We start from the raw sequence: 24,287 nt of genomic DNA, 5'->3' as shown, positions 1-24,287 counted from the left end.
TTAAAAAATAAATTTTATTTGATAATCATTACGTGTTTTAACAAAATTATTACCGCAATGGGCGTGTTTGGCCGAAGTAAGTACTTACTAAATTTAGTAAGTCACTCACTATACTTACAAAATTTTCGGCCGGGACATAAAATAAGTGCTAACGCAGTAAGCATGGCTTAATATAAGACGCAATTTTTCTTATTGTTGATGTAAACAAAACGGACAGGAACAAACCTGTCATTGTTCAGATACACAAGCACTCAATATAATGATTATATAGTGTTATATTAAGCCAGTAAGTCTGTCCTGGCCTTGTCAGATTTTAATTTTTTTATGCTAACTGGCTTACTAAGTTTAGTAAGTACTTACTTCGGCCAAACACGCCCAAGTGTTTTTTTCTTTGGCTTAATAAAGCTAATGTGATGTAAATTACTAATTGTTAACTCGAGTTAATGCATCAAATTTATTAAATAATCTGTAAGTGCGCTGGAGATGTAAACTTGCTGAGGACATGACACTTTTTGAAGTCTTTAACCAGGATCATCCTAAAGAAGACGTTCAGAATTTAAACTAATGGCTTCTGTAACTGCGCGCGCAGCTTGCAAAAGCGCGGGAAGTTTAAATATCATTAAAATATTACTTATCAAATGAGGTAGAAGGGTGAAATAAGATGATAAGGAGAGTACAAATATGTAGTAAATAAGTAAAAAATTTAGAGTAAAAGAAAATGTAAATAATTAATATAATAAAAATATACAGTTTTGTAAAACACGATATGTGATACAAATAAAAACGATATTCTATTTTATTCTATTACTTATAAAAAAAAAAAAAAATTACTTGACTATTTACCCTAATAGCCACTTTAGCTTGAAATTGACAGTAATTTGACAATTGAAATGACCGAAATTTGCTGCCCCAATTTGACAGCAAAAATTGGAAAGAAAAATTATCGGTTAGTTTTTCCTCAATTTAGAGGTCCTTTTTTTACAAGAAAAAAACCTTAATAAAAGTTTCCTTGAATTTTCCTTCAAATGTCCATCAACTTCAGGCTTTTCTGTTTTTGACTGTCGTCAGACAATTTGTATACAACTTTTGATGTGCATTTGCATTCTATAATGCGGGTAGTAAATTTACGTCAAATTATATAACAAGTTGTATAAAAATTGTCATCAAAAACGGAAAAACCCGAAGTTGACGGGCATTTGACGAAAAATTCAACGAAACTTTTGTAAAGTAAACTGTGCTATTAGGATAAACAGTACAAGCTTGTAAATAATAAATCTTATGTTAATTTAAAAATTGTATGAAATTAAATTTCCTATTTAATTAATACCTACGTCTATTTCTTTCTGTTCCTGATATATTAATTAGATTTAAAGCCTGACCATCAACCGAAATTTGTCAACTAAAAATTTATAAATGATGCAAGATTTAATGGAATTTTTTTTTCCAAAATGCAGGATAATAATTAGGTCGTGGAATTTACAATAAGTAATGATTGTCGCCAAACTATATTATTTACTATTTAACCATTTAAAACGTATCGAGAAATTAAATACATTTATTTTTATTGAAAAAAATCAAACTATATTTTTATGAGTTTTAAGTCAACTTACTTTTGCCGCCATTTTAACTGCTGGCCAGACTGGCACGGGCACTCTCAAAATTGATAACCTTTAACTCTAAACTTACTAATTAAATAAAATTACGACCACTCATTGATCATAAAATTGTAACAATCACTTGAAAATATTAATTTTAAATAAAATCAGGCATTTAATGACTTTTATTCGTGTACTAAAATTACGACAACGAAAACAGTGTACAAGTACAATGACAAGGAAACCAAGTCGGCAGTGAATTTAATTTATTTACAAGCTCACGTTTACTGAAACACTTGATTATTTCAGAATGTAACTGATTTGTTCACGAATTTATTTAAAATAATAAGACATGTGTTAACGAGTTGTATAATTGGTAAACTAATTATTTTGAAGAGGTTTGGTAACAAGTGAGAATGCTAACAATCAGGCGGGAGACTTATTGAGCTCCAGCCTTTTACGCATGACGCAAAAACTCTCGGTCTTAACTTCGGATGTGTCCGTTGCTGGTTGCGACCCATCACCCGACACTACCTTAAATTTCATAATACCGCCATGATAGTGACAGAGAGTTTCGAGTTCATGATTTAATTTAATAATTATCTATTTTTAGGTCGTAATTCATGAAAACTTGTATTAAAAAAACACTCATTACCATCAAACAAACATTTAGTGACAATAGTTTTTATTGCAGTTAGAATGTAAATGACAAAAATCATTCAATTACTTTATGTCAACTTTTATACTGTCCACATTGTGGCGTTCGTCTTCGTTTAGATGGTAACTGACTTTAATTATTTTATTTCAATCAGTTTTTTTCTTTTTTAACCAAAACATTTTTTTATTGTAAAGGAAATTCGTAAGTTCGATCAAATTCATGAATCTAGAATGGAAATGAAATTTTTTTTCTTTTCAAAATTAATTAAGGCTCTTTCGTGCCCTGGGTATCTCGTATCGCTTTGAAACTTGGTAAATATCAAACTCATGAAAATATTACGATTATGAAAACAAATTTTTTTGGCAAGTTGTTGAGGAGATCCGTCGTGCCCGGTCTCCCCTATATATGACAACATAAATTTATTTACCATTATGAGCACGCGGTGAAATGCATTTATGTTTAGAGGTAATAATCTACTATCACCAACTTTCTAAGAAAAACGATGGCAACTTTCCATCATCTGATGGAATGTTAACTTTTGCTAACAACCCTGATAGCTACCATAACCGCAAGTTAACTTTAAGCATGGCCGGAATCTGAAGTCAACTTAACAGCAAAAGTTGGAGAGCAAAAAGTTGCAGTTAAGTTGACAGTAGATTGTATGTAACTTGAATTCAATTTGACTTCAAATGTTGGTCAGATAATGACGTTAAGTTGATTGAAAGTATCACTTCAAATTGACGGCAAGTTTTTCTATCAAATTACATTCAGATGACGGCAGTTGATTTGCATCAACTTGCACGCAAGTATTATCCAGTCGAGGCTTGCCAGAAACTTGTCGTTAAGGTAGCCGAAAGTGTTTCACTGGAGGAACTTATTGAGCAAGATGTGGCTATCAGGGAACTTTCTCAGAAAGTTTGCGTCTAGTTGCTTTCAATTTATGGAAATGCCACAATTTTGGCGATCAACTTTTGGCGACAAGTTCCCAAATAGCAAGTTATGCTCAGCCAACAGTCAAATTAAAGCAGATATTTCACGTATAAATGAGATCAAAAATTAAAGTAACAAGAATTGACTTCGATGAGAACTCTCTAGATAATCAACATTTTAACTCAAAAATTGATATGAAAAATATGGCATTTCGATGACGTCTAGTACACATAAAAAATTTTATTTCAATTTTTCGCTCTCTCCTACGCGTAAAATTACATGTAAATTTGATGTGAAATAGCAGATTTAATTTTACGTCAAATTTATATGTCATTTTACGTATAAGAGAGCTAAACAGTTGAACTGAAATTTTTTATAGATACTGTACGTCATCAAGATGTCAAAAGTTTACCCTGATAGCCAGAGTTTCTGATCAGAAAGTTGGTGTACATGAGTTGCGACCAATTTGATGACAAATTGTCGACAACTTTCAGCTTCTGTAATTGTTGCCTACAAGTTGACTACAAGTTTCGCAGCAACTTGACGACAATCTACTACCACAACCTGTCGTCAACTTTCCGAGAAACTTGTAGGCAACAGTTACCGAAGCTGAAAGTTGTTGACAAGCTCCTCGGAAAGTTGCGCTCAACTTAAAGAAAGGCCAACTTTCGCGGCCAACTTGGCGACAGGTTGCGGCAGTAGATTGTCGACAAGTTGCAGCTAACTTCGCTGTCAGGGTTCATTTCAATTTCTGAGCTGAAACCCCCCTAATAGCCACTTTAGCTTGAAATTGACAGTAATTTGATGTTGATTTTGCTTGAAATTGGCTGCCCGAATTTGCCGACAATATGACAGCAAAAGTTGGAAAGAACAGTTTACGGTTAATTTTTGCTCAATTTAGAGGTAACTTTTTAGAAAAAAAAAGTCGGTAATGTTCATTCTTACAATTTTAGAAGGTAAGCAAATTTATACATAAAAATGTCTACAATTTGACGGTAAAAAAATACTTTACAACTTTTCAAGTCAAATTAACAATAAATTGATGTGAAAATTTGCCTGAAAATTGACGAAAAGTTTCTTTCTAGTCAAATCTTGAAGTAAATTTGCATTTTAATTCGGGCAGTAAATTTACGTCAAATTGTATAGCAAGTTGTATATAAATTGTCGTCAAAAACGGAAAAGTCCGAAATTGACTGACATTTGACGAAAAATTCAAGAAAACTATTGTAAGTACCCTGATAGCCACCCTGATAGCCAAGTTGGCGAGAAACTGGCGGTAAACTAATAGCCGCAACTAGACGCCAAGTTGGCCGCAAAAGTTTGAAATCCAATAAATTGACGATAACTTACTGAGAAAGTTGGTGGCCAAAATTGGCAATTCCATAAGTTGACGGAAAGTTGCCTTCAATTTTCTCAGAAACCTGCCTTCGAGTTGCGGCTCTTCACTGGCGCCAACTTTCTGAGAAAGTTAGGGGTAACTTGTAGCCAAAAGTTGCAAAAGCTAGAGTTGTCAACAAGTTGTCGTCAAGTTGGTCGCAAACTAATGAATACCAACTTTTTGACGAGCAACTCGTGCTATAAGGGAGAATACGACACTAACTTGAAGTTAACTCGTGGTTATGGTGGCTATCAGAGAACACTTAAGTTTCCTGAGAATTGCAGCAGTAGCCCTGATAGCCACACTCTAAATATAATTGCTCAGCAAGTTCTGCAGTGAAACATTTTCGGCTACCTTAACGACAAGTTTCTGGCAAGCCTCGGCTGGATAATACTTGCGTGCAAGTTGATGCAAATCAACTGCCGTCATCTGAATGTAATTTGACAGAAAAACTTGCCGTCAATTTGAAGTGAAACTTTTAAACAACTTAACGTCATTATCTAACAGTAAGACTTGTAGTCAAATTGAATTCAAGATACAGACAATTTACTGTCAACTCAACCGTAACTGTTTGCTCTCCAACACTTTCCATTAAGTTGGCTTCAGAATACGGCCGTAGCTCGAAGTTAACTTGTGGATAAGGTGGCTATCAAGGATGTTTTTACTAACTTGCCGGCAGCTTGGCTGTAAGGAATTTTTTTCCGATATTGTATCTTCCTTCGATAATGTATATGTTTATGTATTTCTAACATTTATCTGATGAGTGTGGTATATAATAAATGTTGTAGAAAGTATATAACAGATGGCAGTTGTCGGTCATTTCGTTTGGCGGTCGTAGAGTGCGGGAAGATCGCGCTCGCGCATTAGTTGAAAGCATGCGCGAGCCTTCGAGTGAGACACATCCCATATTCCCATCAGTGCATGGCGGTCCGAGGCTCATCGAACATTATTATTTCTTATGTGATTACTATTCCATACAAGTAAATTTTTTACGTGTGTTAAGCGTAGTTTTATAAGTTTAAGTTTTTGTTTTCACAATAAACTACACTATTATTATAAAATTACTGCAAGTGTTGAATATTTTTTTAGACGAGTGACAGTGAGACTGACTGAAGAAATTAAAAATACAGGATTCAAGGAATTATTATTTTCTCGTGCGGTGAGTCAAACCTCTTCTTTTATCTTTCTGACGTTTTTATTATTTATTATCTAAAAGATTAAATTCAGATTTTCATTTCAAAAGGTAGGCATTTTTATTTTTTGCTTAATAAAATTTATTTTTCTATTTCAATCAATGACAAAGTATGCGTTTAAAGTACAAGGTAAAGTTGAAATATTTTATGAGACAGCTACACTTAAATTTTCTTTTTACTCATCAAACGAATTCATGCGGTCGATGAGTCAAAGTATTTTTACTTTTATTTTTAAATTATTATCATTCATGACTTAGTTTTCGATTATTTTCTAATTACTGTTATTGATAAAAGTAAACTATTTATTTAAATAACTGCTTCTATGTACCGTTTATTTTTTCTTACAAAATATTAACAATTTTAGATAAATCTATTACATGGTAGACAAATTAAAAATCTATATCGTAATACTCACATTTTAATAAAGATTCTGCAATTATAAATATGTATTCATCATACTTTAATATAAACGAGGTTTACCATACTAAATTAGTCGGTTCTTTCTAGAAAAAATAGATAAAAAATTATGAGCCCGTGAAAAAATGGATTAGATCTACGTTGATCTATATATATGTGCGTAATTCTATGTAGATCTACGTATAGTAGCTACATTAGATTCATATAGATATACGTAGATCTATGCGAATCTCCGTGGATATTTATAAATCGAAGATCTATACAGATTTACGTATATCTACATAGATCTTTGTAGATATACTTAGGTATATGTGAATCTATGTTTATCGAAGGAAATATGGATCATTCCACGAAGTGAAAGTTATATATGTGCGTGACCATTGCTGATCATTATGAAACTTAGTAATTTGTTTTTATTTATTTTTTTTTTTTATATTGAGGGTAGCAAATTCTGGAATTAAATTTTTTTTTTTAATAAATACCTTTGCTATACTTGAAAAACAAATTTTAGAAATTTTTTTTTATTCACACATAGACATGTTTTTTATTTGGTGAAGTGATTGTCATTTATATAAATATACATATAATACGTAATCAAAGTATTTCTCTGTATGTATATATTTTACTAAGATTACCTTTGTGAATTTTTATAAAGTTTTTTCTTTTTTTTATGGTAATGCTTGACTTTAATCAATTATTCTCAAATCTTGAAAAATGTATCAGATATCTGATAAAGAAATATTATTTGAAAAAATTCAAAACAATTTGAAATGATTTAAAACAATTTGAATCGACTAACATATATATATATATATATATATATATATATATATATATATATATATATATATATATATATATATACACTTACCATAGATTAAATCATTTTTTAAAATCAGAAATACTCTAACATTACATATTCAAAGGTGCTTAAAAAATATCGAATGATTTAATGTCTCATAATGTCATTTTAAATCTTGTAATTTTGTAAAAAAGTACCTTGAAGCTAATACAGTAAACTTCAGTTTGCTTTTTAATTTTACTTCAACGATCATATTCACCGATTTCATAGAGGGGTTTAAGTTAATTTTGTTTTTTTTTTTTTATTTTAAAAAACCAAAGTTAATTTCTATGGACAATTTCTAAACATTATGACTAATCATACTAAATAATTAATACTTGGAATATTTAATCAAAGTCGATAATTACTTACGCTATAAGCGATGATTTTTTATATTTTTGTATTAAATGTTTTCTCGAAAAATTTTCGTAATAGTGTTCATAGTTTTAAAAATCTGTGTGAATTATATAGGGTTAATAATTTTTTATATTTTTCGTAAAATTCTTTAAAATTGTAATTAAAAAATTCCTTGCCTGAATTTACATTAGCCACTAAATCACCTACATATTGCTTTGAATATTTTGAAAATTGATCCTCAAAATATAAAAAAATTTTCAAATATTTATCAGAGTTGTTTTTTTTTTCAATTTTCAAAAAAATATAAGAAATTGTTGATTCACTATAAAATTCGCATTAAAGTTGCGGAAATAGTAGTGCTTTTTATATACAAATTTTTTAAATAGATATTTAAAAAGTTATTATAAAAAAACGTGTTCTTGTTTTTTTATAAATTTTTTTTAGAAAAAACGAACGAAATTCAGCATTAAAAAAAAAAAAAAAAAAATTGGTCTATTCTGTATTTGAGATAAAAAAATTCGGTCTCAAGAGTGAGTCGACAGTAAATTATGAAAAATTTAACCGAAATTTTAAACAAATAATAAACCCATAGAGTTACATAATAGTTTTGATATTGGTCTCATTTAATTATGTTTTAGTTATTTTTGGTCTCGTTTTTAAATTGACAGTTGTAGCAATGTTTTTTGATTGGTCAGTAATGATCAGCATTGTTCGTAGCCTTGTTTTTATATATTTAATTCTTGGCTTGGTTATATAATTTTGCAAATTTTTTTTTTTTTTTATTACTAACTAATTACAAAATAGAAAGTTATCACATGATTAAAAAAAAAAAATCGTTATTTGTAATTCTATTTCGTTTGTAAATATTTAAAATCTCGATCTTAGTCTTGTCCATTTGGTCTCGGATATTAGTCTCGTTTTTTGTCGAGTATTGGTTTTGGTCTAGATCTTGTAAAAATAAATTTCTTGGTTTGGTCTTTTAAATTTACAAGACCAAGACTACTTTTGCTCATCATAGTCTGCTTTAATTTTAGAAATTGTTATTATAGATTTAATACAGTTTGATAAAATATTTATTTATTATGACGTTATGAGATTGACATAATTTATCAATTAACATTCAACCGTTTAATTTATCTGGATTCATTATTTTTATTTTTTCTTTAAAGTATATGTCTTATCGTAAATTTCAAAATCCATGTATATAATAACTTGTTTTTTTATCATGTTGAAAAATGGTGGAAGTGTAATAGTACATTAATCAGACATGATCTAAACTATTTTATTCATCAAATAAAATTACAATCGTACCGAGCGATCGATTAAACTAATTAACGTGACACGTTTCTACCTTTCTCACGCCAGCTTCGGTTTAGACAGTCGTGACTTTCATGTCTGTACTTACTGTCATGGATTATTTGCATTTTCAACCGAGAATTATCATGATCACATGTACTGACAAGAAAATACTTTCATATAAATTATTGAAAATCAAAGTGACATTTATTTTATTATTATATATTTATATTCTGCTACTCAAATTATAATACAGAAATAAAAATTTATGATACAAACTATGCAGAATATTGATGAAGTGCGTATACTGTACGTAAAGAATAAATAAATGTTTAAATAGATATCAATATTAAATAATGTAAACTTTTATAAAAAAAAAACAATGCGTCAAACAATTTCGTTATGTCCAATTAAAAGTTGTCTGCTATGAAAATTTTTAAATAAAGGCTCAAATTGCTGACAAAGCCGTTGAAATAATTATTTTATTTTTGATGAAGAGAAAATAAACATAATAAAACAGTATACATATATATATTATGCATCAATTAGTTATGTCTTTGAATATTTATTAATTTCTTTTGTATTGCGAGAATAATAAAATACTTCAAAAAAAATTATTGACTTGTGTAAATGTGAGAATATTTGAAATTCATATTCTATTAATAAGGTAAAAGCCCAAATCATTGATATTTTATTTTATTGTATTTGCTATTCTATTTCTATTAGTATCTTTAAAATTATAAATATTTTTGTATAACTTTTTGAGGTTTGTAATATTATTAATTTTTTTTTTTTTTTTTTTTATAATGTAATAAATTTAACAAAAAATATTTGTCATTCATTCTCAAAATAACGCAGAAATTGAAAATTACATATTAATATTGTATGGCATGCCAATAATAATTGGTACACGGAAATAATTGTTCGTTTAAATTTACACTTCTAGATTCGTAAATCTAGTTTATTTAGTGACAATAACTGGATTTTTTTGCTCTTTTTAAAATAATAATTTGTAAATGATAAGATCAAAGAATGCGGCTACGAAATTTTTTATTGGAATATTATAATATTAAACATGTTTAATTAATTATGGAGTTTACAATCTTATTTGCAGTGTCAATAGTTGAGGCTTTCAAATTAGTTTAATTTGGAGGCTCTTCTTAAAGATAACAAGTAAACGGGAATTCTCGAGAAAATTACAACTAAACGCGAAGTTAAATGTGTACATTTGGGGTTATAGTTATTATGTATAATATGTATTTTGAGTGACAGCTAAACGGGAATGGCGAATGTATGCCTTGTCTCAAGTGTACGCGTGGACTTATCACGCGTGGGTGAGTACGTTTGTGCAGCAACAGAGAACACACCCCTTTAGTCACACAGTACTGGTGGCTTATCGCCCAGACAGAAAAAAACATCCGATAAAAATAAGTCCTAAAGTGGTTGCCACGCGAACAGATCCCACCCGCGCATTTTACGTCGGTGGATTTAGGAGACTAATAGTTTAGACATATAGTGTGTATAGTTGGAAAAAAGATAATTAAAAGTTACATCAGAGTACAAAAAAAGAATGTGAAATTAAAATGAATCGAAAATAAAAGAGTGTTGCATCTTACTCAGGTTTAATTTACCTTGAGTTGGAACTGAAATTATCTACGTAAACGTTCTTAAGAGAAAACATAACAAGGGCTTCAGTGTAGGCTAAGATTATATATATATATATATGTATATATATAGCTGAGTATATATGTGTTTTAAAATTTTTTCTCTCTCGGAGCATTTTTGGTTAGTTTTGTTCATCCATGTAATTTAGCATTTTAGCAAAAAAAAAAAAAAAGTAATTCTAAATTTAGATTTAATCTTCAATTTTCACGATGGAAAAATGTAATGCTACAATATACAATTATGACTTTCACTCATGTTGATGGGCTTTTAGAGTTAGAGATTTATTCGTTATTTTTATTCTGTTTGCTTTAATATTCAAGAAATTTATTTGGATACAGTGGACAATTTATATCATGATCTTTTTCAACTTTCCACTACGAAAATCGAAGATTTACAAAAATTTTTAGAAGTTATTGTTTTCACCTCAACTTTTAAAAATCGAATTTTCATCAAATGTTGACGTTTGGAGGCCCTAAGAAGCTATTCTGACTTGTGTGTGTGTGGAAATTTTACGATTAAAAACAATTAATGAGGATTAAAATTTCTAATCATCATGAATCGTTCCGATCATCATACTATTCCAGAAATTGTAATGTTATTTTTCGATTAAAGACGATTCATGTCGATTTGAACTTTTTAATCGTCATTAATCGTCTTTAATCGTAAAATAATGTTTTAATTTCTGATCCTGTATGAGGGTTAAGAACGATTCATGATGGTTTAAAACGATTATACACTCAATCGTTTTTAATCGTCTTTAATTATCAATTGACGATTCATGACGATTTAAAACGATTAGAAATTTAAGCGTTTTCAATCCTCTTTTATCATCAATTGACGATTTAGAACAATTAAAACATTTTTAATCGTATTTTCTAATCAGGGTGCTCTTGTGATAATAGTAGAGTTTGTTTTTGAGAGCAGTCGATAATGACTTTGGAGAAATATGGATTCAAATGCGTTTGTTTATGACCCCTATAATCAAACGCTATTGAGAAACACAGGATGCCATTTGTTTTTTGACAAATTATTAACCACCGATCGGTAAAAGACTGTTAAAGGTTTGGTTTCAAGATACCCTGATAGCCAAGTTAGCGATAAGCTGGCGTCAAACTAACAGCTGCAACTAGTCGCCAAGTTGGCCGCAAAAGTTGGTATTTCCAAAGTTGACAGACACTTTCTGAGAAAGTTGGTGGCAAAAGTTGGCAAGTCCACACAGAAAAAAAATTGACTTGATTCAAGTGAAATATTCTTGCATTTTTTTTGCTTCAAGAATTTATTCTTTGGCTCAAAGAGTTTCAGGATTCTTAAATCAAGATTTGTATATGCTTGGTTGAAAAGTACATTTTTTTCACACAATAAATCTAACTCTCAAACCAAGTAACAGATTTACTTGGGTGAAGTAACAATTTTGACGCCAGGTGGCGCCTCGATGAGTATATCGTATTTGCTTGTTCTCAATTCTCAGTTAGTGTAGTTAGTTTTGAATTGTAAGTTCACAACTATGTATGAACATCAAAGCATAAATCTCGCCGTTGATAATTATTTTTGTTTAATGGATATAAATATGAACAAATTTCGTTATCATAATACCTAAAGTAGTAAGTAATTACTGTGTTCAAACTTTAAAGATTTTCACAGTAAATGTATTTAATTGTCAATGCTTATTTACTGGGTAATCTCAAATTTTCTATTATTGAAAATGTGGTCACTGAAAAAGAAATATTATTTAAATTTTGAGCATACACGGAAAGAAAATTATGGGAAGTTTTCCTATGCATTATGGGAATGGTTCCCATAATGGTATGGGAACAGTACCTATACTACTATAGGGATGGTTCCCATATATTATGGGAATCATTCCCATACTATTATGGGAATGGTTCCCATATTGGTATAGGAACTATTCCTATAATATTATGGGAACTATTCCCATAATGTTATGGGAACCATCCCTATAATATCATTAAATTTTTTTTTTGCACAATAGTGTAGAAATTTCCCAAAATTTGAATTTTCTTGTATGTTTTGTGCTGACAAAAAATTCTTGTTAAAAATTTTAATGTTTTTTGCCAAATAAGATTTTTTTTTCAATGTTTGAATTTTTGTTTTCATGTTTAATAATATTTCTGTGTATTGTAGAAGTGATTACCACACTTTTCTTTAAATTAATTTTTTCATGATAATATGGGAACCATTCCCATAATATTATAGGAATGGTTCCCATAATGATATGGAAATGGTTCCCATAATATTATGGGAATAGTTCCCATACTATTATAGGAACCATTCCCATAATATTATGGGAATGGTTCCTATAATTTATGGGAATAGTTCCTATAAATTATAGGAACCATTGCCATAAATTATAGGAATGATTCCCATAATATTATAGAAAGTATTCCTATAAATTATAGGAACCATTCCTATAATTATAGGAACCATTCCTATAGTGTTATGGGTATCATTCCTATAATTATAGGAACTATTCCTATAATTATGGGAAACATTCCTATAATTATAGGAACCGCTCCCATAATTTATGGTCGTAATTCCTATGATGGTATAGGAAAAAATTTCACAAAATTATGGGAACCGCTGCTATAATTTTCTTTCCGTGTATATAAATTTTTTTTAAATAAAAATATGCATTAAATTTCCAAATTAAAAATTAGTATAAGTAACTATTGTAGTAATAAACTGATTAATGATTTTAAAAAATATATTTGTATATTTCTGATTCGACTAAAATAACATCCTGATTCAAAAAATGCGCCATACTCAAACTAAGTCGGTATCATCCTGAGTAAACATTATCGGCCTCAAACCAAGAGAAAAATTCTTGGGAGAAATAAATTTGCATCTTGTTTGAACACAAAAAACGCTTCTTTCAAGAATAAAATTTTTGAATGAAACATTTTTATTCTCCATTGAAGAGTTACAATTTATTTATTCAAGATTGAACTTTTTTTTGAATTGAGTTTAGATGTTTTGAAACAAGAATGATATTTTGAAGAAAATAATTTACTTGAACCAAGTTAATTTTTTTTTTGTGTATGTTGACGGAAAGTTGCCTTCAATTTTCTCAGAAACCTGCCTCCGAATTGCGGCTCTTCACTGGCGCCAACTTTCTCAGAAAGTTGGCGGTAACATGTAGCCAAAAGTTGCAAAAGCTAGAGATGTCGACAACTTGTGGTCAAGTTGGTCGCAAACTAATGAATACCAACTTTTTTACGAGTGACTCGTGCTATCAGGGTATGATCAAGCGCGATTACCAGGCATGCGTTGAATAAAGTGTATTAAACCATAAGATTAACAAATTTTTAAAAAAATTTTACGGAACATAAATTTGAACAAACAAGTCGAATTAAAATTTTTTACATTTACTCTAGTAATCATACCACGCTTACCCCTCAATTGACACGACCGTTTGTAAAGTCTATCTTTTTACCCTTACTTTGAATACGAGTTGATACGCTTCAGGCGACACAGTGTCATATATACACTCACATGTATATGTCGACATTCCCGTGGAATTTTTCATATGTGTTAAGTGTGTTTACTTCTGTGACAGAATAAAAAGAATAAATGAAATGTGAGGGAGAGAGAAGAGATGTCAAGTTGAAACTGGTTGAGAGACAGAAGTGCATGCAGCAAAGAGACCAGTATACGGTAGTACAGCGCAGGGATACATATATATATTATAAAGTAAATAGAAAAAAAAGGCAACACGTGTCGTCGTATTCTTAATGTTATGAGTTGTGACGCGTGCCTTTAGTAGCGGTAAGTCTATAAACTTGTGTGTGGCATAAGGTAATAGACAGGTGGGTGCACGCGATTCTACGATTAATTTCCAAGAAAAAATTTTTCGGTACTCTGCGTTTCTTTTCAATTCTTGTTTTATTTTATTTTATTTCTCTGTTTAATATTATATTTTAGGGATATAGGGTGTCGTTATTATTTCATGTTTTCATGCTTTTTTAAACGTTATAAAATTTTGAATACAGTGTAACAGGGGAATGCTCTTGGGAGGTTATCGGCCTTGTTTTGATTCAAGTTATTTTATTGTTTTGCAATTTGATAATAAAATTTCATCAATTAAATTGTATTTTCAATTCACGTGTAGTTGATCAAATTTACTATTTTATAGAATTTTGTTGTTGTACTGTCGGATTTAATTTAAAGTATTTTATTGTTAAATCGCATATACATGAAAAATAATTTTTTTTTTTCTGATAGCCATTACTATTCCACATAATATCACGTTCTATAGAATTTGATAGGTGCATTCAAAAACATTTATAGAAACATTATTCTGCTGATAATAATACATGTGATGTGTAAATTTAAACATGTAAAATATATTTCAGTATATAAGTTTTAACAGCTGTGCATTACGTCTATGCAATGTTTATTCATCTTAAGAGTTTCCGTTTCCTCTAACTCTCTCAATTTATAAACCGGAGCCTCACGGAAGTTCGTTAAAGCACACCCTTGGTAGATATTATTAGATCATATTTGTCCTGTATAAAGTATAAAAAGATAAAAATAAGAAAGACTAGTGTACTGTTGGTTGATTTTAAGACGAGATCGTCTTTCGACTTTTACAAAGCGACAAAGTGTGTGCTCTCTATCTCTTAAAGTTAAGTGTCTTGTTCTGTTCCCTTTTTGTCCACCTCTGCACTACTATACGTCGTCACGGTAGTCTTGCACAAGTCACGCCGTGCTCGAGTTCTCAACTCTTCTAGCATAGTGTTGTGAATGCTTGCTCGTATACGCCACGGAACCGATCGATAACTCATTGCAAACAACGTACCATTGTACCAGTTGAGTCTTCCGGTGAATCAAGCGTATTCTCTTTCTCTATACCACCTGAATTCATGTTTGAAAAGAATAAAAAAATAAATATATTCTATCCACTAGCTATAGATATAGCTGTCCACAGAAAACATCCAAAATCTTTTAAGCTTAGTTGCGTCTTTTATATTTTCATCATTTTATTTACCGTTATATCCCGAGCTGTCTGAGCTCGTAGAATTAAACTCCAAGGTTTATGATACTTTAAACTGACTTTTTATCGTAAATTTTAGTACCAGTACTATTTTCTAGAAAAATAAAATAAATTACTACTATGTTTTAAACTATTTGTAGACTTTGTTTATTGAATGGCATACATATTTCAAAACATAATATTTTTACTGTGGAACGTAAAAAAAAAAAGGTACATTCATGTGGTAAAAATATAGTCGTTTGTAAAGGTTCGCTATTATTATTATTATTTTTTTTTTTAACTTTTGCGTGAGCTTGAATATTATTATGACTTCTTTTTAATAAAAGGAAAGAAATCAGAGCAAGTTGCATTAAATTGAGGTAAACTCAGTATTTCCAAGAGATCAAAGCACAATTTTATTCTAAAACAATACTTATTATTTTATCTCTTAATTTTTTTATCATTATGACTGAAGTCTTAACAGCAAAACAATCATTAATAAATGAAAAAAAACTGACGCATTATTATAGATTTTAAATACTATACTTATCGTTTATAAATACGAAGTGATAGAAACAAAAAACTTGGTGAAAGTATTATTATTATAACATTTCAAAGTAGAAAATAAATAAAAAAATAATTGGTTTAGATTATTTTGTATTTAGATTAACATCTCGATTTTGAGTTGTCATTCGTATCATTATAGACTATCTTTCCTCGGAGTTTTGCTTTGAAGAACGTAAATATTATGTATGTATGTAGCGTAAATAACCATATAACCACGCACGAAAAAAGGCGTGGTAATATATATATATATATATATATATATATATATATATATATATATATATATATATATATATATATATCAGAGTTAGTTATACTCAAATAGATCAGTTATTAAAGCAGTATGTATATCGATTTCCCGAGAAAACAAGTTGGCGTTGACTTGCTATTTACAAGAGCTACTTTTGACTATCCTGTAATATTTGTCTCGCTCTCTATAGCTATCATTTAACGGATTAGAATTATTTAAAATGGATTGAGGAGTGTGCATATTCAAATGGTTAATAATATATGCATAATCGCTGCACCTTGCAATATGTGAGTATGTTAAATTATATTGTATATATAGCTAAACACACACGCACACACGCAGCAATGATTGGGGTTTAGTTAAATAGCGATATGCGCTGTTATGCATGTATCCGTAAAGCATTTACCAATTGGGTGGATACATTTAATATTGCATTTGGAATTTTGGAATAACCAAATGAAAAGTGGTTAATTTATAAATACCCGTACATATTTGTACTTACCATAAAATAATATCTATACACAGAAAAAACAGTCAACTTAAACCAAGAAAAATCTTCTTGGTTCAAGAAGTTTTTTTTATATCGATTAGGAAAATCAAAATTTAATTGCCCCAAGTAAATAATTATTTCAAAATTTTTATCTTGTATCACAACTTTTTTTCTTAACCCAACATATTTTCACACTTAAAACAAAAAAATAGTTACTTATTCCAAGAGTTTTCATTTCTTATTATGAGAGATATATTTTTTTTAAGCAACATGTGTTACTTATTTGTAGCAATAGTACATTTTTTTCTTTGAAAAAATTGAATTTCTAGGAATAAGTGACATTCTTTAAAGTAAGAACGTTTATATGCTCCAACCAAGAAATGGTGGAGCAAATTATATCATGGCAATATGTAGTATGAATGTTTCCATGAATAATTTTTCTCCGTATAAAAAAACGAAAATTTTGTTTCTGATAGAAAAATCTGGAAAACAGTTAACCCTGCGTCAGCCCCCAAATTTCCCGCTGTTTTTAAGCTCTTCAACCTCGGAAACATTCGGCAATGCATCGGGTTTCTGGATTTCGAAAAAAGTTATGTCTTCTCTTGCTTCACAAGTATACAAGTATAACTCTTGAATTTTTGTTTACGATTATTGTTAATGGAACGCATAGACTCAGGCAGTGATAAATATAAGTAATTGAAATAAAGAATAAAAAGAGTTTCAAATTGGATTATAACGTCGAAATATGATATATTCCAGGAAAATTCAGAAAACGATAATTGTTTTAATGTTTTGTGGAAGGAATTTTCTGAAATATCAAATCGAAAATAAAATAATATTTGATTGAATAGTAAAATATCTATTGATTAAAGTTTGTATGGCTCAAAAAAATCATGCTCTTGGCTTCAGGAGATACCATCTCATTCTGAAAACATTGTTCTCTTGAATTTAGTAGATATCGATTCATTTCGATACATTGAGTTTTTGAACGAAGTAATATTTAATTTACTGCAAGTGGAAATTGATTTATTTGAAGATTTGATAACATTCAGTACAAAATTAATGTAGACTTATTTTAAAACGATTAATTTAAGATTAAAAAAATAAAAAACTCATTTTAAAGTTAATAGTACATTGCATAGCGAGTGGGCTAGGTGAGTCTTTGTACGGTAAGCACAATGTTTTTAACACGAGTCGTAGGTGCCCACGCACGAGCGTCAGCGAGTGCTTAGTGTACACTGGAGATTAGTGCTAAGAATATTGTGTTTGACGGATAATGACTTAGCCCACGCGCTATGCACTGTACTTTATTCAACAAATGTCCGATTTTTGCGAACTATTATATCAACAAAATAAACCCTAAATCAGGTAGGGTTCTTTATGATATTAGTTCTTGACTTCTCTCACCACTCATTTTTTATTTATATTAATTAATAAAAAATAACCAACGTATTTATACATAGACCTGACATAAGAGTTGTGAGATTGATTGTACTACTCATTCCGAATGTATTTAGTGTCGAGATTATTTGCTCTTGTGATAATAGTAGAGCTTGTTTTTGAGAACGGTCAATAATTACTTGGGAGGAATGTGTTTATGGATTCAAATGCGTATGTTTATGACCTCCATAAAAACACGCTGTTGAGGAACGTAGGAAGCAAATTGCTTTTTGACAAATTATTAACCACCGATCGGTAAACGGTCATTTAGGCTTTGCTTTGCAAATATGATGTGATAAACAGGCATGCGCTGAATAAATTATATTGATGTCGCGCAAAAAATACTTTCATTTTACAATATATATGAAATCAGTTCAATGTTAAATTAACTTTTTTTATTAAAAATTTGTTTATTAGGACACATACAATGAATCATAAAAATATATTTTGATCTTTTAATACAACTAAAATGTATTACGACACTAGGTCAGAAAGTTGGATTTCCTGGTGGATGTCATGTGAAAGCTGAGGCCAAGCTGTATAAATATTACGTAAATATTACCAGAAAATTTACTTCAATCAAGATATATTCCGTTTTCCTAAATATTCATTTGAGTCAAGATAATTCTCTTTGAACCAAGATTACCTTTCGTTTAGGGCACAAAATGTTCGGAGTTATTTGAAAAATAAAGTTTAGAAAAAAAATTTTTTCTCTAATCAGCTCTGAAACTCTATAAGTCGCGTCAAGTGCCACCTCAACCTCCAAAACTGAATCGTTTGTTCGGGAGATATCGTTAACGAAAAAATTTCAAGTGTTTTTTTCGAATAAAATCTTATACTGATTAATTGATTTTTTTTTTTTTTTGGCCATTTCTTTGACAGGAGTCTTTTTTTATTTTAATAACACACCAATTTTTTTTTATGTCACGCTGAGAGAGCAAAAAATCGAGATAAATTGCCATGAAAGTGACATAAGAAAGGGTGTTAATGGAAAAAAATATTTGCTTAAATGAATTTCGATTGTAAAATATTGTTCTTCATTATTTGCATACTGCTAATTTTATAAAAAAAATTAAAATTATATTAAGACTTCGAACGATTCTAACGGAGTAATTGAATCACTTCTACAATTCTTGTTGAGTAAATAATTTATTTTTTGTGCTTGAATAATATCCTTTTTGTATTTTTATATTTTTTAGTATTTCATTTCAAATTCAATTATTTGAAAATTCTCTTTGTTATTTTTGATTTATAATTATAACCTAAATATTTTCTCGAACCATTTATGAAGTCGTTAAAAAAATAATCAACGTTGAGTTAAAATGATTTATTTTATCTAAAAATAAATGGTATACCATAAATCGAATATATTTTATCTTTTATATATTAATACTCAATTACTAAATGTTTTGCACATCATTTGAAAAAAAGCAAAATAAAATCATGAATGAAATATATGCAACTAATATAACAGTATATATGTAGCTTAATGATTCAATCATTTATCTTGAATAGAAGTTGAGCTGCTTGCCGGGACTTGTAAGATTATCTAAAACTCACTAGTGGGGCATTCGCATTACATGGGCGGATTCGCGTGCGTATACCCACGCATTTTCGCGCGTAGGTGCAGGTGCCAGTAAGTTTATAAATAATTGCTATGCTGACAAAAAAACAATTAAATGAAAAATGACTAGGAGAAAGCCATAATAAAAAATATATTAATAAAATTTTACAAATACAAAAAAATATATACGTAAATCTATACACGGAAAAAAAAATATTAGTAAATAACACTCAGATTCTCATTAACAGCGCGCCTAGAACGAATATTAGTAAATATAATGGTATACACGAAAAAAAATTTACTGTTGCTGCAACAGGAGGCAGTCATGTTGTAGCTAAAGGAAAAAATCCTGTTACAGTGACAGGATTTTCCTGCAGCTGCAACAAATCGGTCATGTTGCAGCAATAGGATTAATACTGTTGTTGCGACTTAGTAGTGAAATATAGTTACACAGTTTAAAAAATTAAAAAAAAAAACACTTGCGTAAAACAGTTGGGTTACAAGTGTTATAACGCACAATATACACAGATGGATTTTTTTCTATAAAATTTAAGATTAAAATTTAGAGAAAATTACAGTATCACCTGTAAAGCTGGATTAACTAATACAATCCGAACTTTTTACAGTCCTTCCTATAAAAAATATAAAAGCTTCTAGCATACTTTGAGACTTTACGACTATAAAAATCCCACTGACGCTAGTTGGTCCAGCTTTATTAAACTATACCTTTGTACATTGTACATTTTAATGGAAAATTTTTTCCGTATACACATTCTGATATTATCCAAGAAGTAGTCACAATTGCTTTCTAATAAAATGTCAAAATACCAGATGTGTAAATTTAATAAATATTTTATTTTCAAAAATTCAGCTGAAATCAATGATTTCAAGTATTTTTTCATTTTAGATGTTAACAGCGGGTGGAAAATGATGAGTTATTTTTTAAAGGCCTTATTTATTGATTATAATTAAGTATATATATATTTAGTAAATTTATATGTGATCCATGCATATATATGCATACGTATATATAGATATATACATAAAAAATATTTCATTTATTAAATGTTACTCTGTTTGTTGATTTGCTATTCTATCCCATTTTATTTATTGTTACTATTATATCTATAGCAATGTTATTTATCATAAATTTCTATCAAATCCAAGTTAAAATTGGTAATCTATATCTATATACCTATCTGCTCTTGGTATTTTGTGTATTTGTATATCATTTTTCAAATATTTATTGCGACCACGGAAGCAAAATTATGGGTATATGCATTGTTATCAAATCTATTGTTTTCAAAGTGTCTAAAAAATAACGTTCATTATGTGAATGGTGCGATTGAAAATTATTTGCTTATCGTGACAATTTTGTTTGCACAATCACCATAAAGTAGCGATCGATATCTACAGATTGCGCAATTATTATATCATCAGTAAAATAAACTCATTTTGCTGTAGTATTAAGTTATTTTTTGCTGTCAAAAATGTTTGCGTTTATCGTACTGAATTCTCAACTGCTAATTTGAAAATTTTTAATTATTATCAATAATTATTAAACTTTGAACGTAACCTCTACGTAAATTAGATGAAGTAAAGGAAAGTTACGAAAAGAAGTGAATTGATGGTTTTCTTATAACTTTTATGTATATAAGTTTTATTATGTGGTACAATAACGCAATGAAACATTCAATAAGCTCAAATTATATTTATTTAAGCAAATAAGACAATTATTCTGCGTTTTGACTTTTAATTATTTTTTGCTTACCTTAGATTCTAAAAAAGCTTGAATCATTAGGCATGAATGCATAAATTATTTATTTTTAGCAAGTGACATCACGCGTGAGTTGTGACTTACTATTCGAAATTCGAATCGAATGATTCGAAAGCCGACGAATACGTTGTTTTTTTCGAAATTTCTAACTATTTTAATCAAATTTCGAATATTCGATTCGATTAAAACAATATCCGTATACTCCTACTTAATATCTATGTATATTATTTCTACCAATTACATTTTTTATTTTTCTATGGATATTTATAGACTCGTATTTCAGTTACAAAAATTCAATTTACGAGTTATTTTGTTTATTATTTGATACTTGATCCTTTTACCGCAGAGTATTCCATAAAAAAAACTTTATAATTTTTCTTTTTAGAACATAATATATTTCTGTGTTCTATGATGCGGTGAAAATTTCCTGAGGGTTTGTTAAAAATTCAAGAGGCTTCCGGTGAATTTATCTTCTCATATATTACGAGTGTTCTCTATTTGCAATGAAGCAACTGAAGAGATGGACTATGTAAAGAGGGCGTACATACCTCTTCCTTAGCTCGGACTCACTCTCGTTGACTTATCGATCTTTAGGTTACTAAACTCGTTTACTATATAGACAGAACAGTAAGCAAATGGCATCCAGTAAACCTACTATGGACACGCGTCTTGACGACAAGAAGGCGTTGAAAGCTCGTTTCTGGAATGCAATGTGCAAACAGTAAAGTCTTCTTGGTTTTGCTTGAGTATTCTGAACTCTGCACCCTTTGAATAATTTTCCTTCATCGTGTTTCATGTAATTTAAGGCGCTACGTCGTTTTTTTTATATACTTCTGGTCAGACGATCACATACATTTATCACCCAACTGACATTTACATTTTTTTAATTTAATTAAAAAAATCTCAAATTTTGTTCAGTAAAAATAATTTTTAAATACGTACATTAATATTTATTTATTACATGAGCTTCGAATTTTTTTCTCTCTAAACAATTGATGTTAAATATAATAATATTATTTTATGTTAACTCTTATCTTCCCTTAATCCTCCAGGTTGATGACTTTCTCAATCCTCCCACACACAATCCTTGACGATTTCACGTATGCCCACGTTTCCGTTACCTCTTGTTGGTCTCACTTACTTGGTTTATACAGTCCAGGCAGATAGCTGTAGCTAAATTAAAAAAAATATTTGATAAAAAATGAGGTTGCAATAACTTTTAAATTCAAGTTAAAATACATTTCGAAGAGCACTATAGCCGCTTTCTTTTAGCGATAAAATAGAATTGGGCACTGACGTGGTTTGATGATTATTGATCAGTCATGAAAACAAATAACGAAAAAATTCCAACACGAATCTTATAGTCCCGTGGTACGAACGTTTTCGAGAGTTTGCGACGTCTCTCGACGATATCAAAAGACATTCTACGCATAACTGATTACTATTCTATGCTTAGACTATATATTTATATATATGTACTGAGAAGGAAAGATAAATAAGAATCTTCAAGAGTTAAGATAGACGAGAAAGTTTGGGAAATTCATTAAATACGCTAGAAGAAATTTGTCTTTAATTATTCAGTTTATTTAAGATAACGAATGAAATTAAAAAAATTTTTTTTGTGAACAATTTTGTTAAAAAATAAAGTGACTTGTTTCATTGTATGTTTACTATGGTTATTTGTAGTAAAATTAAAATAATTATACTTGAAATATATGTAAAATTAGTTTAATGGATCAGTAGAGATTATTATTAGTCGGAAATTTGACCATTTTCATTAGTGGGTTTCACAATACGAAACAAGAGATGACTTGTAAATGCGAGAGAAGGATTGACATGCCGATGTTGAAGGTTCATTTTACCCTCTCGTTCGTAAGCCTGGTAGGAGTTGTGGCTAACCAATACAGCCACGGTTAATAAACCTGTTTCACAGAGTATTTTCATCAGCAAATAGAGGCAAAGAGGGAAGTGTGATGAGCCATTTTAGTGAATGTTCAGTCATACATTCTGATATAAATGTAGTATATTATAACTTTTTCATGTTTCTTTCTGATGTTTTATGCAATTTATCCACATTTGTTTGTATAATGTTATCAGGTTATCACCTATTGTGATTTTTTTCAGAGTTTACGATTCAATATTAAATTTAACCCTTAACAGTCTTTTTCCGGTACAAATCATAGCAGTCACAAAAACTTCAGCGTCTTTGATTATAGTAGTAGAAGCGACAGAATCAATGTTCTATGTTTGAAATTTTGTAGAGATATTATTTAAAAATTTTTTGAAATACAATAACGAAAAAAAATAATTGGGAAAACCATTAACTTTGCTGGTCAGTCCCAAAAATTTCTGCGCTTTGAACTCGAAAACAGTATCGTGATTACATTTTTGAACTCTTCGAGCTTGAAAATAGTCTTAATAGCTTCCTAGGACCTCAAAACCTCGAAATCTATTTGAAATTTGGCCTTCGAAAATCAGACCGAAACGAACAACTCCCCTTTCTCGTAGAAATTTTCAATTTTCTTAGCTGTAAGTTGAAAAATAAACGGAAAAAGAGACTATTTACGTAAAAGTAAGTGTAACTGTTTATTGTGGAATAAAATATACTTTAATATAGGAACGATGAGAAAATTGAACCAAAAAAATCCATTGATTTTTAAATTCTCTACAAAAAAAGTATTTTGTGTGTTTTTAAAAAATTGAACAGCTATTAAAATATTCGGATTTAAAAATTGCCTGGGGTCTCTGGACCCCATATTTGACTATTAAGAGTTAATTAAAACTAAAATATAATTAATTATATTTTATAGGAATGATATATTAAATTTTATGCTAACTACGAAGAGTGGTAGAAAATAATAATGATGTTAATTAGATGC

The 24,287-nt window shown here is 29.5% G+C and overlaps 1 protein-coding gene across 2 annotated transcripts in view; it reads left to right on the top strand.

Annotated features, from left to right (window-relative positions):
* Nucleotides 1–5,458: 5,458 nt before the first annotated feature.
* Nucleotides 5,459–24,287, top strand: part of LOC130663536 (amyloid beta A4 precursor protein-binding family B member 1-interacting protein) — a 165,014-nt gene continuing 146,185 nt past the window's right edge. The window contains exon 1 of one of the 2 annotated variants that reach the window (XM_057462805.1): nt 5,459–5,720. The gene's annotated coding sequence lies outside the window, so the exon portion shown is untranslated. The remainder of the gene's footprint in view (nt 5,721–24,287) is intronic. The other variant, XM_057462806.1, reaches the window with a different exon arrangement.

Source organism: Microplitis mediator, chromosome 2, assembly GCF_029852145.1.
Source record: "Microplitis mediator isolate UGA2020A chromosome 2, iyMicMedi2.1, whole genome shotgun sequence".
Classification (NCBI taxonomy): Eukaryota; Metazoa; Arthropoda; class Insecta; order Hymenoptera; family Braconidae; genus Microplitis; species Microplitis mediator.
This window is presented reverse-complemented; position numbering and strand designations above follow the sequence as displayed.